Raw genomic sequence first — 14,929 nt, 5'->3', positions numbered from 1 at the left:
TATATATTATATTATGTCCTTGTGATAGGATTTATGTAGGGAGAAATAGCAGATCCATAAGAACTAGACTAAACGAACATAAATCAAAGATAAATACACAAACAGCTGAAGCTCCCATTGTCCAGCATTGGCTGGAAAAACAGCATACAATTGCAGATCTGCGTTGGAGAATTACTGACGTGGTTATCACCACCACTTTAGGAGGAAACATTGAATCCATTTTAAACTATAAGGATTTTTACATTAAACTCTATTGAACCTAATGGCTTGAAAAGAGAAATCGAATGGCCAACATTATTGTGAAGAAACTGTGATTGGTTGGAGGAGTCACATGATACTCTTTAAATAGCAAAAAAACGCCGCGGCCATATTGGAGGCTGGCGATTAAGAAGTAGATACTCTAGCACGAGACAGAAAGGTAACAGACCCAGTATAAAGATGTAGAAATATCAGTCCGTAAATATTATTTACTGAGAATGATACGATTGTTACTTTTCTAGGGGCACAGCCTTGAGACAGCCTAGTTGGCGAAACACGTGTCGGTGTGAAGCCCTAGACTATGAATGAGATGAATGATATATATTTAAACGACAGCTAAGTCTCGTCTGTACAGTTGATACAAAGCTAAGTATAAAGGAATTTATTCTATCATTTTTATGAAGATTATTTAAATATCTTTTATCAAAAAGCTTATTCAATCTAAAACGGATATAAAAATATATTGACCAATGACGAGAGGAGCTTAAGTCTAATCACTAGATGCTCATCAACATCAAAGTGATAATTTGACAAGCAAACCACCTCTGGAGGTCTGAAAAAATAAGAAACAAATGAATTATGATATACAGTATTTAGATGGGACATTGATCATTTGATTATTATATCACTGTATATAAAAAAATATTACCAGAGGGCGTATTTTGATATCATAAAGAATATCACTGACATTCTTCATGTCATTTTGAAAATGAATGTACATTCCTATGTGACAGCAAAAAAGGGTAGTGCACGCATTATTAAACCCTAAAAATGTTACCAGATGAGCTAAATCCAATGAACAAAAACAAAAGAATCAAGACACTAAGCTTAACCCCCACCCCCTCCTTAAAAAATCTTGGAAAGAGAAGGCGACATAAGCAACAGGTAAAGAAAACCTCAATGTTAAGAGATAAGGAAATGACGAATGAACAAATGGGGAAAGCATGCAGAGCAACTCCTGGAATTCTTTCCAATTCTGTTTGGTGGGGGAGGGGGAGCTGGAGAGGGATGTAGCTGTGTTCTGTGTATGCAAAGAATAAAAATGGTTCAGCTGTAGCTAGAAAGATACAGGAGAGGCTTCACACAAGCCAAAGCCAGACAGCCACAATTCTTTAAGGCTAAGACTATATTATGCAAATCCTCAACACCAAGTCTCAAGCACACTACTACTGAGAAAGACTTAAGGAGCAACTTAAGGACACAATGAGCAAAGCAGTAGCTGAGAATTATTTGTGTAGGACCCAATATAATGGCAGGCCAGCTGTTGTCACGTTTCTCACGGAAACACTGGGTTTGTGAGCCCTTTTGGTCCACTGCAAAACCACCCCCAAGCCAGGGACAAGGCCGAACAGGACTGGAACCCCGGACTGGAGTTGCAGCAGAGGCAAACAAGCTGGAACAACTAGACTTCACCAGCGCTTGACCGCCGTTCCTCAGGAGTTGAGCCCCTGAGTGCAGGCGGGTGGCTGGCTGGACTTACAGGACAGGGCAGGAACTGGATACACACAAAAAAGTCAGAACTAAAAGCTGCCAGGCAGCCACTAAGAAACACAGATAAGAATCAGGACTGAAAGCTGCAAAGCAGCCACTAGACAAACACTAACAAAGAAGAACTAGACAAGGAATACAGACCAGAAAACAAAACTAGGAAATAAGCAATAAAACCAAAGCTAAACCATACACAGACTAACTAGAATCAGACAAGGATCTCAGACAAGAAACTGGACTAGGCAGAAGTGCACAGCGCACACCAACATACCAGAGATCTTAGACAATGCAAAGGCAAACAGAAGTTTCCAGGAAGTTAATAAAGCCCATCCACTGCTGAAGCTCAACTGCAGGAATCACAGGGCCACTATGGGTGCTGTTCAGGCACAAACAAGAAAAGAGAGTCTGGCAGCCTGGAAGATCCGGACAGGACTCGGCTGAAGTCTGGAACATATGACAGTTCATAGCACCCACCGGTTCTGGCCACCAAAGGGCGAGGTCAGCACAGACAAGGAAACAGTGACAGCTTTGATTTTAAATGTTTTCAAACCTCAGTTTTGGGCCCCCTTCCCTCCCAAACTGCCCTCTAGTCATGGTCTTTCCCGTCATCACTTCTCCCAAAGCAGTTTGTTACAGGGAAATAAAAAAAAAAAAAAAGATGAACTACTAGTCATTTGATTTTGTAATTTCTACGTTTTTTTTAAGTTGTAACCCATTTATATTTTTAGATAATATGGAATAGACACTTTGTAAAAGAACCCCTTAGTGCATTCTTTATAGTGGCAAAGGTGCGCAAGCGTTTTTAGCGCAGACTAACCTGTAGACACCCATAACATTCCTATGGGCGTTTACACAGTTAGAGCATGCATTGAAAATGCTCACACACCTTTCTAAAAGGGGCCCTAAATTCAAATAAAATAGATCCTGGCTCTATCTGTGGCCCAGCATAGTTATCCAAAGGTGTTAGGTGAATTTCAGAGACCAAACAGATCCACTCCTTTAGCAGTACAACAAAGTGTAAGAAAGCATGGGTTATTGATTTTAATATACTGCCTTTTATAGCGCAATTGCAAGGCTCTTTATACAGACAAATTTACAGATAGAAAACAACTCCATTCAACTGGCACAAGAGCACAGCAAAAGGCCATTCAAACATGGTCAAAATAGGTATTTGACACAGCAAAAGGCCATTCAAACATGGTCAAAATAAGCATTTGCCGCATTGACACAAGAGCACAGCAAAAGGCCATTCAAACATGGTCAGAATAAGTATTTGCCGCATTGACACAAGAGCACAGCAAAAGGCCATTCAAACATGGTCAGAATAAGTATTTGACGCATTGACAAAGCAAAAGGCCATTCAAAAATGGTCAAAGTATTTGACGCATTGACACAAGAGCACAGCAAAAGGCCATTCAAACATGGTCAGAATAAGTATTTGACGCATTGACACAGCAAAAGGCCATTCAAACACGGTCAGAATAAGTATTTGACGCATTGACACAGCAAAAGGCCATTCAAACATGGTCAGAATAAGTATTTGACGCATTGACACAGCAAAAGGCCATTCAAACACGGTCAGAATAAGTATTTGACGCATTGACAAAGCAAAAGGCCATTCAAAAATGGTCAAAGTATTTGACGCATTGACACAAGAGCACAGCAAAAGGCCATTCAAACATGGTCAGAATAAGTATTTGACGCATTGACAAAGCAAAAGGCCATTCAAACACGGTCAGAATAAGTATTTGACGCATTGACAAAGCAAAAGGCCATTCAAACACGGTCAGAATAAGCATTTGACGCATTGACACAGCAAAAGGCCATTCAAACATGGTCAGAATAAGTATTTGACGCATTGACACAGCAAAAGGCCATTCAAACACGGTCAGAATAAGCATTTGACGCATTGACACAGCAAAAGGCCATTCAAACACGGTCAGAATAGGTATTTGACGCATTGACACAGCAAAAGGCCATTCAAACATGGTCAGAATAAGTATTTGACGCATTGACAAAGCAAAAGGCCATTCAAAAATGGTCAAAGTATTTGACGCATTGACACAGCAAAAGGCCATTCAAACATGGTCAGAATAAGTATTTGACGCATTGACAAAGCAAAAGGCCATTCAAAAATGGTCAAAGTATTTGACGCATTGACACAAGAGCACAGCAAAAGGCCATTCAAACATGGTCAGAATAAGTATTTGACGCATTGACACAGCAAAAGGCCATTCAAACATGGTCAGAATAAGTATTTGACGCATTGACACAGCAAAAGGCCATTCAAACATGGTCAGAATAAGTATTTGACGCATTGACAAAGCAAAAGGCCATTCAAAAATGGTCAAAGTATTTGACGCATTGACACAGCAAAAGGCCATTCAAACATGGTCAGAATAAGTATTTGACGCATTGACAAAGCAAAAGGCCATTCAAAAATGGTCAAAGTATTTGACGCATTGACACAAGAGCACAGCAAAAGGCCATTCAAACATGGTCAGAATAAGTATTTGACGCATTGACACAGCAAAAGGCCATTCAAACACGGTCAGAATAAGTATTTGACGCATTGACAAAGCAAAAGGCCATTCAAACACGGTCAGAATAAGCATTTGACGCATTGACACAGCAAAAGGCCATTCAAACACGGTCAGAATAAGCATTTGACGCATTGACACAGCAAAAGGCCATTCAAACACGGTCAGAATAAGCATTTGACGCATTGACACAGCAAAAGGCCATTCAAACACGGTCAGAATAGGTATTTGACGCATTGACACAGCAAAAGGCCATTCAAACACGGTCAGAATAGGTATTTGACGCATTGACACAAGAGCACAGCAAAAGGCCATTCAAACACGGTCAGAATAAGTATTTGACGCATTGACACAGCAAAAGGCCATTCAAACACGGTCAAAATAGGTATTTGACGCATTGACACAGCAAAAGGCCATTCAAACACGGTCAAAATAGGTATTTGACGCATTGACACAAGAGCACAGCAAAAGGCCATTCAAACACGGTCAGAATAAGTATTTGACGCATTGACACAGCAAAAGGCCATTCAAACACGGTCAAAATAGGTATTTGACGCATTGACACAGCAAAAGGCCATTCAAACACGGTCAAAATAGGTATTTGACGCATTGACACAGCAAAAGGCCATTCAAACACGGTCAAAATAGGTATTTGACGCATTGACACAGCAAAAGGCCATTCAAACACGGTCAAAATAGGTATTTGACGCATTGACACAGCAAAAGGCCATTCAAAAATGGTCAAAGTATTTGCCGCATTGACAAAGCAAAAGGCCATTCAAACACGGTCAAAGTATTTGACGCATTGACACAGCAAAAGGCCATTCAAAAATGGTCAAAGTATTTGACGCATTGACACAAGAGCACAGCAAAAGGCCATTCAAACATGGTCAGAATAAGTATTTGACGCATTGACACAGCAAAAGGTCATTCAAACATGGTCAGAATAAATATTTGTAGCATTGACAAGAGCACAGCAAAAGGCCATTCAAACATGGTCAGAATAAGTATTTGTAGCATTGACACAAGTGTTCCAAAAGGATTTAGTGACAAAAGTGAGATCCAGAACTGCCATGTTACCAGTTCAAAAAGGGGACATTTTGAGTCAGTGCTGGCAATCCTTGTTTGATGTATTAGGGATCTGCAGCAGCAGTTTCAATTGGTAAGGTCCAGGTCTACAACCACCACACTGCTTTTGGGATACAAGTTATGGGTTTCAGCTGAAAATACACAAGGCATTTTTGGCCAAAACCCAAAATTTAGTTGGCCTGATTCAAAACCTGGACTGGCCAAAAAGTCTGCCTCCTGGAACTGGGAAACTTGGCAGTTCTGGAAAACATAAGTGCAGGAGATCTGGTGTTGAGAGGAGAAAATTAAATTCAGCGTTGAGTCTGCAGTCTCACCAGTAGTTTTTCTTTTGTAAGCCTGACAATCACATGGATCAGAGTTCATGAAACATCACATTATCTTTACAGGAGCCTAATGATTAGAACAGCAGGGTAAGAACCAGGGAAAAAGCATTTAAATCACACAGATGTTCCTTATGATGTTGGGACTCAACAATTAATCCTCCACTCCCTCAGGTACAAAGTTAAGATCCTTTAAGGCATAGGAAACTATTTTCTAACCTGGAGGGGTACCTACCCAGTTTTTCAAAATTATCATATTGAATATGCATAAGAAAATGTGTATACACTGGACTTTGATTCTAGGCATATCTGTAATGCATATTAATTATTTGATCCTAAGAACACCACTGGAAAGGGTTTGAAGAGAATGGGACTAACAGAGCTACCAAATCAGCAGACTACCACTAGATGTCGCTGTACACAAACAGCAAAGCTGTTCAAAAACAAGGAGGTTTAACAGACAGGAGGAGATGAAGTGACATCAGAACACTGAAACATAGTAAATGACAGCAGATAAAGACCAATTAGATCAGTCTAAGTTTCCCCTTCCCAACACAGCCATCATCCCCGTTCACTCAAAACAAATCAAGCAAACCAATGAGCTGCTGCATCCACTTTGTCAATCTTTATTGTTGGTAGCATTTTTATTTAACCTCACTTATATTTTCAAACATGGCAGCTTGTGCAGTATACAGATGTACGCAGAGGATGTATAACAGAATAACTTTTCATAGGTAGAGTAGTAATGCGTTATAAATCTTAATTTGTGCGTCATTGGGAGGGGCTGGTTACAGGGACACCCTAGCATATGTTATATTAGTGCAGAGATTTTTTTCCTCCTGGTAAAGGGCCACTAAAACAGACATGTTATGAGAATCAGTTGCTCAACATTCAGAGTTTCTATCTATTTATGACATTCATATCACACATTTAACGTGTATTAGGTTGAAACCAGGGAGCATTTGAAAGCTCTTTTTTTCCCTGTGCCTAGATTAAAAGAAAAAGATAATAATGAACAATATTAAGTGCATTTTTATGATATACCACTGCATTCTTCAAAACAGAAGAAGCAAGTTCCCAAAAACTCTTTACTACTGGTTGATATATAGCAGAAGTTAACCAAGTCAACTTCATGCTTTGTAATATAATTTTAATAGCATTTTCTCAATTACCCAAATACAAATAAAATTATATTGTTAAATTATAACCTGGCCCTGGAGTTACCCAAGGCAGTCAGGTTTGTCAGGATATTGCCAATGAATATTCATGAGAGATTTGCTTCCAGTGGATGCTTTTGAGTCCTACTGATCTGTACATCTGTTGTGTTATTGTGGCAGATGGAATCAGTCAGGTGGCTTTATAGGGAGGGGAAGGGTTCTTGGGGTAGAAGTAAAAGGTTGGATGGTTTACTGTTTTTTTCTTGTTCTGTATGAAGCTTACCCAACCACCATGTTTTGCTTTTAATAAAGATGATTAAAACATAAAAAAAATAAGGTTTGGATCTTACTGAACTATTATTCTGTCTCACTGTATTTTCAGTTTGGCACAGTATAAGCCATCACAAGAACAAAACCAATGGACTGCATTAGGGGCTTATAGCCCATTTAGTTATGTTTCAACAAATGAGAGATCTGTTGGACAGAAAACATTTGTATTTTGATTTGTAAATCACATGTCTCTGAAACATGCTCAAACAGAATAATCCATTTGTGTATCTAAAAGGCAAACTTCTACAAAACAGATGATGTGCCCCAATGAAAGGAGAGTTCAATTCTACTGCCATTTAATTTCAATATGTACCAGGCTTCCCAAGGCAGATTGGAACATTTAAGATGAACCCATCAGGAAATAGTATATCCTCACTGAAATCTGGCCATCTGTATTGTATACAGTGTGTTTATTTAGTTTTTAGTGTAGAAAACTGAGCACAAAATAGAGAGTTTCAAATTTCTGTTTCTACCAGTACAACAATTTTTCAAGCTCTCTTAGTGATAGATGAATTATTTAGGGGTTACTTGTCCCCTAGATTCTGCCTGGTAATACCAGAGAGAACCTCAAGAAGGCTGATTGGACCTCAAAACTGACTCCATCTCTGAACAGAGTAGTTCACTTATTCTTTAACCAAACCAAGGGATTATTAACAGATATTAATAAAGAGAAGGAGAGATTCTTACTTACCCAAAGCTTATTACAGGATATTTCTACATGAAACACGGCTGAAACGTCGGCGTATATGGGCTTAGCGCGCCTGCGCCCCATCACAACTGAGCATCACACATAACCGAGTTCCACACAAGAAAGCTTTTATGATAAACAACATTTACAAAAGCCAAAGACGGGGAGACTCACGCAAGGGTGCAATGTCCTTTCTGGTGAATGGCGGAACAAGTCTGAGCTTCGCATCTCCAGACCAACATCCTCGACCTGCCTTCCGCACCCAGAGAAGGCGGGAAAAGGTCGAGCAGCGCAGGCTCAAAGGCCCGAGACAGGCTGGACAGCAAGTTGCAGTAGTCTAAACGAGAGGTGATGAGAGCGTGGATGAGGGTTCTGATAGCGTGTTCAGAAAGGAAAGGGCGAATTCTGGCGATTTTATAAAGGAAGAAATGACAGGTTTTCACAATCTGTTGAATATGAGCAGAGAAGGAGAGAGGAGTCGAAGATGACCCCGAGGTTGCGAGCAGACGAGACCAGAAAAATAAGCGTGTTCACAGAAATAGAGAATGGGGGAAGGGGAGAGGTTGGTTTAGGAGGGAAGATAAGGAGTTCAGTTTTGGACATACTGAGTGTCAGGTGGCAGTGAAACATCCAGGTAGCATGTCAGAGAGGCAGCCAGATACCTTGGACTGGATTTCTGCCGAGATTACTGGTGTGGAGAGGTAGATCTGGGAGTCATCAGCGCAAAGGTGATACCGAAAGCCGTGGGATGAGATCACAGCACCAAGGGAGGAAGTATAGATGGAGGAGAACAGGATAAGTCCTAGAACAGATCCTTGAGGTACACCCACTGACAGTGGGATCGAGGAAGAGGAGGAACCATCAGAGCATGCACTAAAATTACACTGTGAGAGATAAGAGGAGAACCAGGAGAGAGCAGAATTCCGAAATCCAAGTGAGGACAGCGTGTCAAGTAGGCTGTGATCAACTCTACTTCTATCCCACAGTCAGCTGGTGTACCTCAGGGATCCGTCCTGGGACCTCTTCTCCATCTATACTTCTTCCCTTGGTACTCTGATCTCATCCCATGGTTTTCAGTATTATCTTTATGCTGATGACTCCCAGATCTATCTCTCCACACTAGAAATCTCAGCCGAAATCCAGGCCAAAGTATCAGCCTGCCTGTCTGACATTGCTGCCTGGATGTCTCAGCGCCATCTGAAACTAAACATGACCAAGACTAAGCTTCTCACCTTTCCCCCTAAACCAACCTCTCCTCCTCCTCCATTCTCTATTTCTGTGGATAATACTCTCATACTTCCTGTCTCATCAGCTCGTAACCTTGGGGTCATCTTCGACTCCTCCCTCTCCTTCTCTGCACATATTCAGCAGACTGCTAAAACCTGTTGTCTTTCTCTATAATATCACCAAAATTCGACATTTCCTTTCTGAACACGCTACCAGAACCCTCATCCCCACTCTTATCACCTCTCGCTTTGACTACTGCAACTTGCTTTTCTCAGGTCTTCCACTCAGCCATCTCTCTCCTCTTCAAAATTCTGCTGCATGACTAATATTCTTTTAGTGGGAAAGTGTGGGATACAAATATAAATAAATAAATGAATAAACTCCGTTCACTGGGTAAATTTCTCTTATCTGCACCCTTCTCCTCCACTGCAAATATAACAGAGTTCCACGTGAGAAAGCTTTTATGATAAACAACATTTACAAAAGCCAAAGACGGGGAAGACTCACCAGAGGATGTGTTGTCCTTTCTGGTAAACGGCGGCATGAGCCTGGGCTTCGCATCTCCAGACCAACATCCTCAACCTGCCTTCCACGCCCAGAAAAGGCGGGAAAAGGCCGAGCAGCGCAGGCTCAAAGGCCCGAGACAGGCTGGACAGCAAGATGGCAGTTCACTGAAAAGACAAAGTTAAAGCCAAACCGACTAACTCCTCCTCCTCCCCCCAAGAAATGTTACCAATGAGCTAAACCCAGTAACAAACGAAACAAAGCCGACTATCCCCCACCCCTCCCTCCCACGATAGAATCCTAGAAATAAAAAGCATCATAAGCAATGGATAAAGAAAACCTCATGTTAAATACTGGAAAAAAAACCCCAAAAACCTGTGGGTTATAAACAGTGCATTTTTACTAGAGAAAAAGGTGTCGGCACTCAAATGCTAGGCCACTCTTCAAGGGTCGGGTGGTCACTGAGGGACCCACCCCATAATGGCCAGGCCCCCCCTGCAACCAGTCACAGAACCTATGACAAGGCAGAATTGGTGTGTAGAGCCTCAGCTTTTTCCTTAAAATATGGGGCCTGTGGGTCAATTTTAACAGACAATGGGAAAAGGTGCCGGTACTCAGTTCCCCCGAGTACCCCCTCAAAAAAAGCCCTGGTTATAAAGGAAAGAGAGAGAGACACCCTAATCTAACTCTTTAGCCTTCAACCCAGCACCTACCTGAAGCTACCCTGGGGGTAGAGTGCAATCTTCTGGACACAGGAAAAATCCCAAGTCTTTCTTACCCTCCACCAGTCCTGACAGCTGCAACAACAAAAAAAAAAATGTCTACCAACAGAGTGCAGCAGGCTCTTTAAATATGGCTGACGAGACTTCCGGCGGCGGCCTCGCGAGACTTCCGATGAAGTCTCGCGAGGTCTCTGTTAGGGAGTCTCGGCAGCCTGCCAATCTCGTTCTCCTTAGTGGCGAGCCTCCACCACCTCCCCCTCTCGCGAAGGTAACGTTACGTCACAGTGGGCGTGGCCACATCGGGATCTGACTTTCTCGAGGTTAAAACAAGTTCCGGCGCTGCTTCCGGTGTGCAGGCGATCGCCAGCTCTAACCCAGCGCCGCGCGAGACTTGAAGGAGGTTAAACCAGGAGGGTTTTTTTTTTTGGAGTGGGAGTGGGAGTGTCAGCCTAACTAGCCCACTGTATGCAAGGAAGCCCTTTGGTTAATCTCTCTTTCCCCTTTCCCATGCAGCCGTCATTGCCATACACTCAAAACAAAGGAAACAAACCTATCAGCTGCTGCAAAGAGGTTTAAAAGACAGGAGTGGAAGTGAGCCTAATCTCTGTTTCCACTGTCCCGCGTAGCCGTCATTTCTAGTACACTCAAAACAAAGCAAGCAAACATATGAGCTGCTGCAAGGAGGTTTAATAGACAGGAGCATTCCTTCCCCTGAGGGTCGCCTGACTCTTCTCTCTCCTTCTCTGCTCATATCCAGCAGACCGCCAAGACCTGTCGTTTCTTTCTTTACAACATCCGTAAAATCTGCCCCTTTCTTTCCGAACACTCTACCAAAACCCTCATCCACACCCTTGTCACCTCTCGTTTAGACTACTGCAATCTGCTTTTTGCTGGCCTCCCACTTAGTCACCTCTCCCCTCTTCAGTCGCTTCAAACCTCTGCTGCCCGTCTCGTCTTCCGCCAGGGTCGCTTTACTCATACTACCCCTCTCCTCAAGACCCTTCACTGGCTCCCTATCCGTTTTCGCATCCTGTTCAAACTTCTTCTACTAACCTATAAATGTATTCACTCTGCTGCTCCCCAGTATCTCTCCACACTCGTCCTTCCCTACACCCCTTCCCGTGCACTCCGCTCCATGGATAAATCCTTCTTATCTGTTCCCTTCTCCACTACTGCCAACTCCAGACTTCACGCCTTCTGTCTCGCTGCACCCTACGCCTGGAATAAACTTCCTGAGCCCCTACGTCTTGCCCCATCCTTGGCCACCTTTAAATCTAGACTGAAAGCCCACCTCTTTAACATTGCTTTTGACTCGTAACTGTAGGAATATGTGAAAGACAAGTGCTGCATGCATTAACTGTCAACAATTCTATAAGCTATGATGTCATTGGATATAGTGTAATGTCTTGTGGGTGTGTCCGAGTCACTCTAGTTGCTCTGAGAGTGAGTCAGTCTGTGTCAGCATAAGATGGTGTTAGCAATCTCTCTTCAAGCTGTATGATAACCAACTGACAGAATTTTTGTATTCAGTAGTTTTACCATGTCTACTGCAAGTATGATGTAAATAGTTATCTGAAGAAACTGTAAGTAAACATCATTTTGTTTGGAAGTTAAAGAAGAGAGAGTAATTGAATCTTTTATTCAAGAGTCTGTGTGAAAGAGAGAGAGAGAGAAAAAAAATGGGAGTTAACACTTCTAAAGCTCTGCTGCATATGGGCTAAATCTGCTGAAGTAAAAGTCTATTTTTTCATTTCTCCCCATCAGTAACCACTTGTAACCACTCGCCTCCACCTACCCTCCTCTCTTCCTTCCCGTTCACATTAATTGATTTGATTACTTTATTTTTTTTTTCTATTAGATTGTAAGCTCTTTGAGCAGGGACTGTCTTTCTTCTATGTTTGTGCAGCGCTGCGTACGCCTTGTAGCGCTATAGAAATGCTAAATAGTAGTAGTAGTAGGAGGAGTGGAAGTGAGCCTATCTAGTCCACTGTAAACTAGGAAGCCAATTTGGTTAATCTCTGTTTCCCCTCCCGTGCGCAGCCGTCATTACCGTTCACTCAAAACAAAGCAAGCAAACCTATGAGCTGCTGCAAGGAGGTTTAATAGACAGGTCTGGAAGTGAACCTATCTAGTGCTCTGTTATAAAGGAAGCCATTTGGTTAATCTCTGTTTCTGCGCAGCCGTCATTGCCATACACTCAAAACAATGCATGCAAACTTATGAGCTGCTCTATCCACATGGACCACGTTGTCATTCTTTATTGTTGGTCCATCTGTAACAAGTCTAAAAAGCTGTTTCAGTTGGATAGGCAGTGCCTTAAAAGGTGGAGGAGAAAATAAATAACAATTGAATATCTCTAAAACAGCTTCAAAAATTATTGTAGCTAGGTAGTAGTAGTAGAAACAGCAATTATAAACTCTGTTCTTATTTTTATTCATTGTTCTTCTATACAATTCAGATGGCCAGATTTCAGTGAGGACATCCTGTTTCCTGATGGGTTCATCTTAGCACATAAGCACTGCCATACTGGGAAAAGACCAAGGGTCCGTCGAACCCAGCATCCTGTCTCCAACAGCGGCCAATCCACGCTTCAAGAACCTGGCAACCCCCCCCCCCCCCCCCCCCAAAAAAAAAGTAATAATGTTCAATGGACTTTTCCTTCAGGAATCTGTCCAAACCCCCCTTAAACTCCATAAGGCCAGCTGCTGTCACTACTTTCTCCGGCAATGAGCTCCAGTGTCCAACTACACGCTGTTGTTGGAATCTACCTTGGAAAGCCTGGTATGATAAAGATGATGGAATATGTTGAAATTAAATGGAAACTGTCCTTTCATTGGCACACATGGAATCACATCCCTTTTAGATATACAAATGGATTATTCTGTGATTTTATAAGTCAACATAAAAATAAATATTTTATTTCATGCAAATCTCTTTTGTTTAAATATACTAAATGGGCTGTAAGCCCCTAATGCCGTCCATTGTTTATTTAATATTTTGTTCTTGTGATGACTTATACAATGCCAAAACTGAAAACTCCATCTCCTTGAGGTTAAATGAGGAGACATGAGCTTATCTGGTCCACTGAGATTGGATAACGGTATGACTATAAAGTTGAAGCCGGCTCCCCCTGCAGCAGCCATCTCGGTTTGTCAAAGACAATAGCAAAGTACATTTGCATTCTCTCTTGTTAGGGGATTGTGGGGAGGGGGGGGTGGAGAAGATCTATGGGGAGTTGTAGGGGCTGGTGGAATTTTCAGGGGTCTGTGAAGGAGAAGGAGGAGGGTTATTTTTTTCCAATGCTGTATTGTGGTTTTCATTGGAGCCTAGATGCCTACTGTTTTCATCACAAGAACAAAAGCCCAACGCGGGTTTACTGCTGCCAGCCGTAGTCCCGCCCCAAGCGCAAGTCACTTCCCGGGCAAAAAAGAAAACCCACGGAAATGGCTCGGCCGGTGGTAATCGGGCATCATCTCGCGCTGCCTGGTTAGCGTGGGAGCCCTTATCGCCACCCCAATGGGTGGTGGTAAGGGCTACCTGTTGCATGGCCATGCAGTAAGAGTTCTCTCACTGCGTGGCCCTGTGTACCTGAGGTTTTTTTACCTGCTGTGGTAAAAAGGGCTCTGGCGCATGGGAAAAACAGCTCCCGCTGCTAGGGCAGCGCCTTTTTTCCCACAGCTTGGCAAAAGGACCCCTCAATGCATAAAATTTGCCTACACTGCACTTCTCGAGGCAAGTATATTAAAAAGACACTGCACATCCTTGTAACTATGTTTTTTGAAAGCTGCAATTTAGTTGCAGCAGATAATATTTTACTCCATTGGTATTTACATTGGTTTTTTTAGTTGTGTGTTTGTTTGTTTTTTGCACACCCCTTGAAAAGTGTTGGCATGAGTTGATATATACTGATATTCACACCCGTTTGGATTGTTAACCCGTGTATTAATCCACATTGAAGACTGTTGTTTCATCTCTGGCCTGTACAATTGTTGCTCCACATTTTTCTGTGTTGCTGGTTCCCTCTGATCTGCTCAAGAAGATACCATTGGCCAATTATTTTTGCAACCTAGAATATATTTATTAAGATTTAACATTCATCGTTTCCAACAAATGGAGTTAAAATGTCAATTTTCCAAACATTTTCATGACTGCTGTTAGTGTAGTTGCAATTACTGTGTATTTTATTTTCAAGCACATGACAGGCAGGAAAACATTTTCATACTTTTCAAATATCCACCGGTTGTAACATTTGTTAAGTTAAAGCCTCTGCTGATTTTATGGCAGCTTTTCTCCTATTCTGTATCTGTGGGGGAGAAAAGCCTCAGTTACTCAGATTCCTAACATAATTATGAATGAAATATTTTACTAATGGCTCCAGCATTTTAAGTTACTTTAAGAATCTTCTCTTGACTTTCCACAGAATCCCTGGAGATAACTAATATCAGAATGGTGTTACCTTACCTTACACTGAACAGTTCATAGAGACAAAGTCACAGCTAATACAGATCGATCAGATCCTCTAAATGTGTAAGATGATCACAGGGCTGACTTTAGGAGAAAGTCAGGGGCCCTGAAATTTAATGTGCATGGTAGCAGGAAATAATAA

Source organism: Microcaecilia unicolor, chromosome 14, assembly GCF_901765095.1.
Source record: "Microcaecilia unicolor chromosome 14, aMicUni1.1, whole genome shotgun sequence".
Classification (NCBI taxonomy): domain Eukaryota; kingdom Metazoa; phylum Chordata; class Amphibia; order Gymnophiona; family Siphonopidae; genus Microcaecilia; species Microcaecilia unicolor.
The sequence above is the reverse complement of the archived record's forward strand: the minus strand, read 5'-3'. Positions refer to the sequence as shown.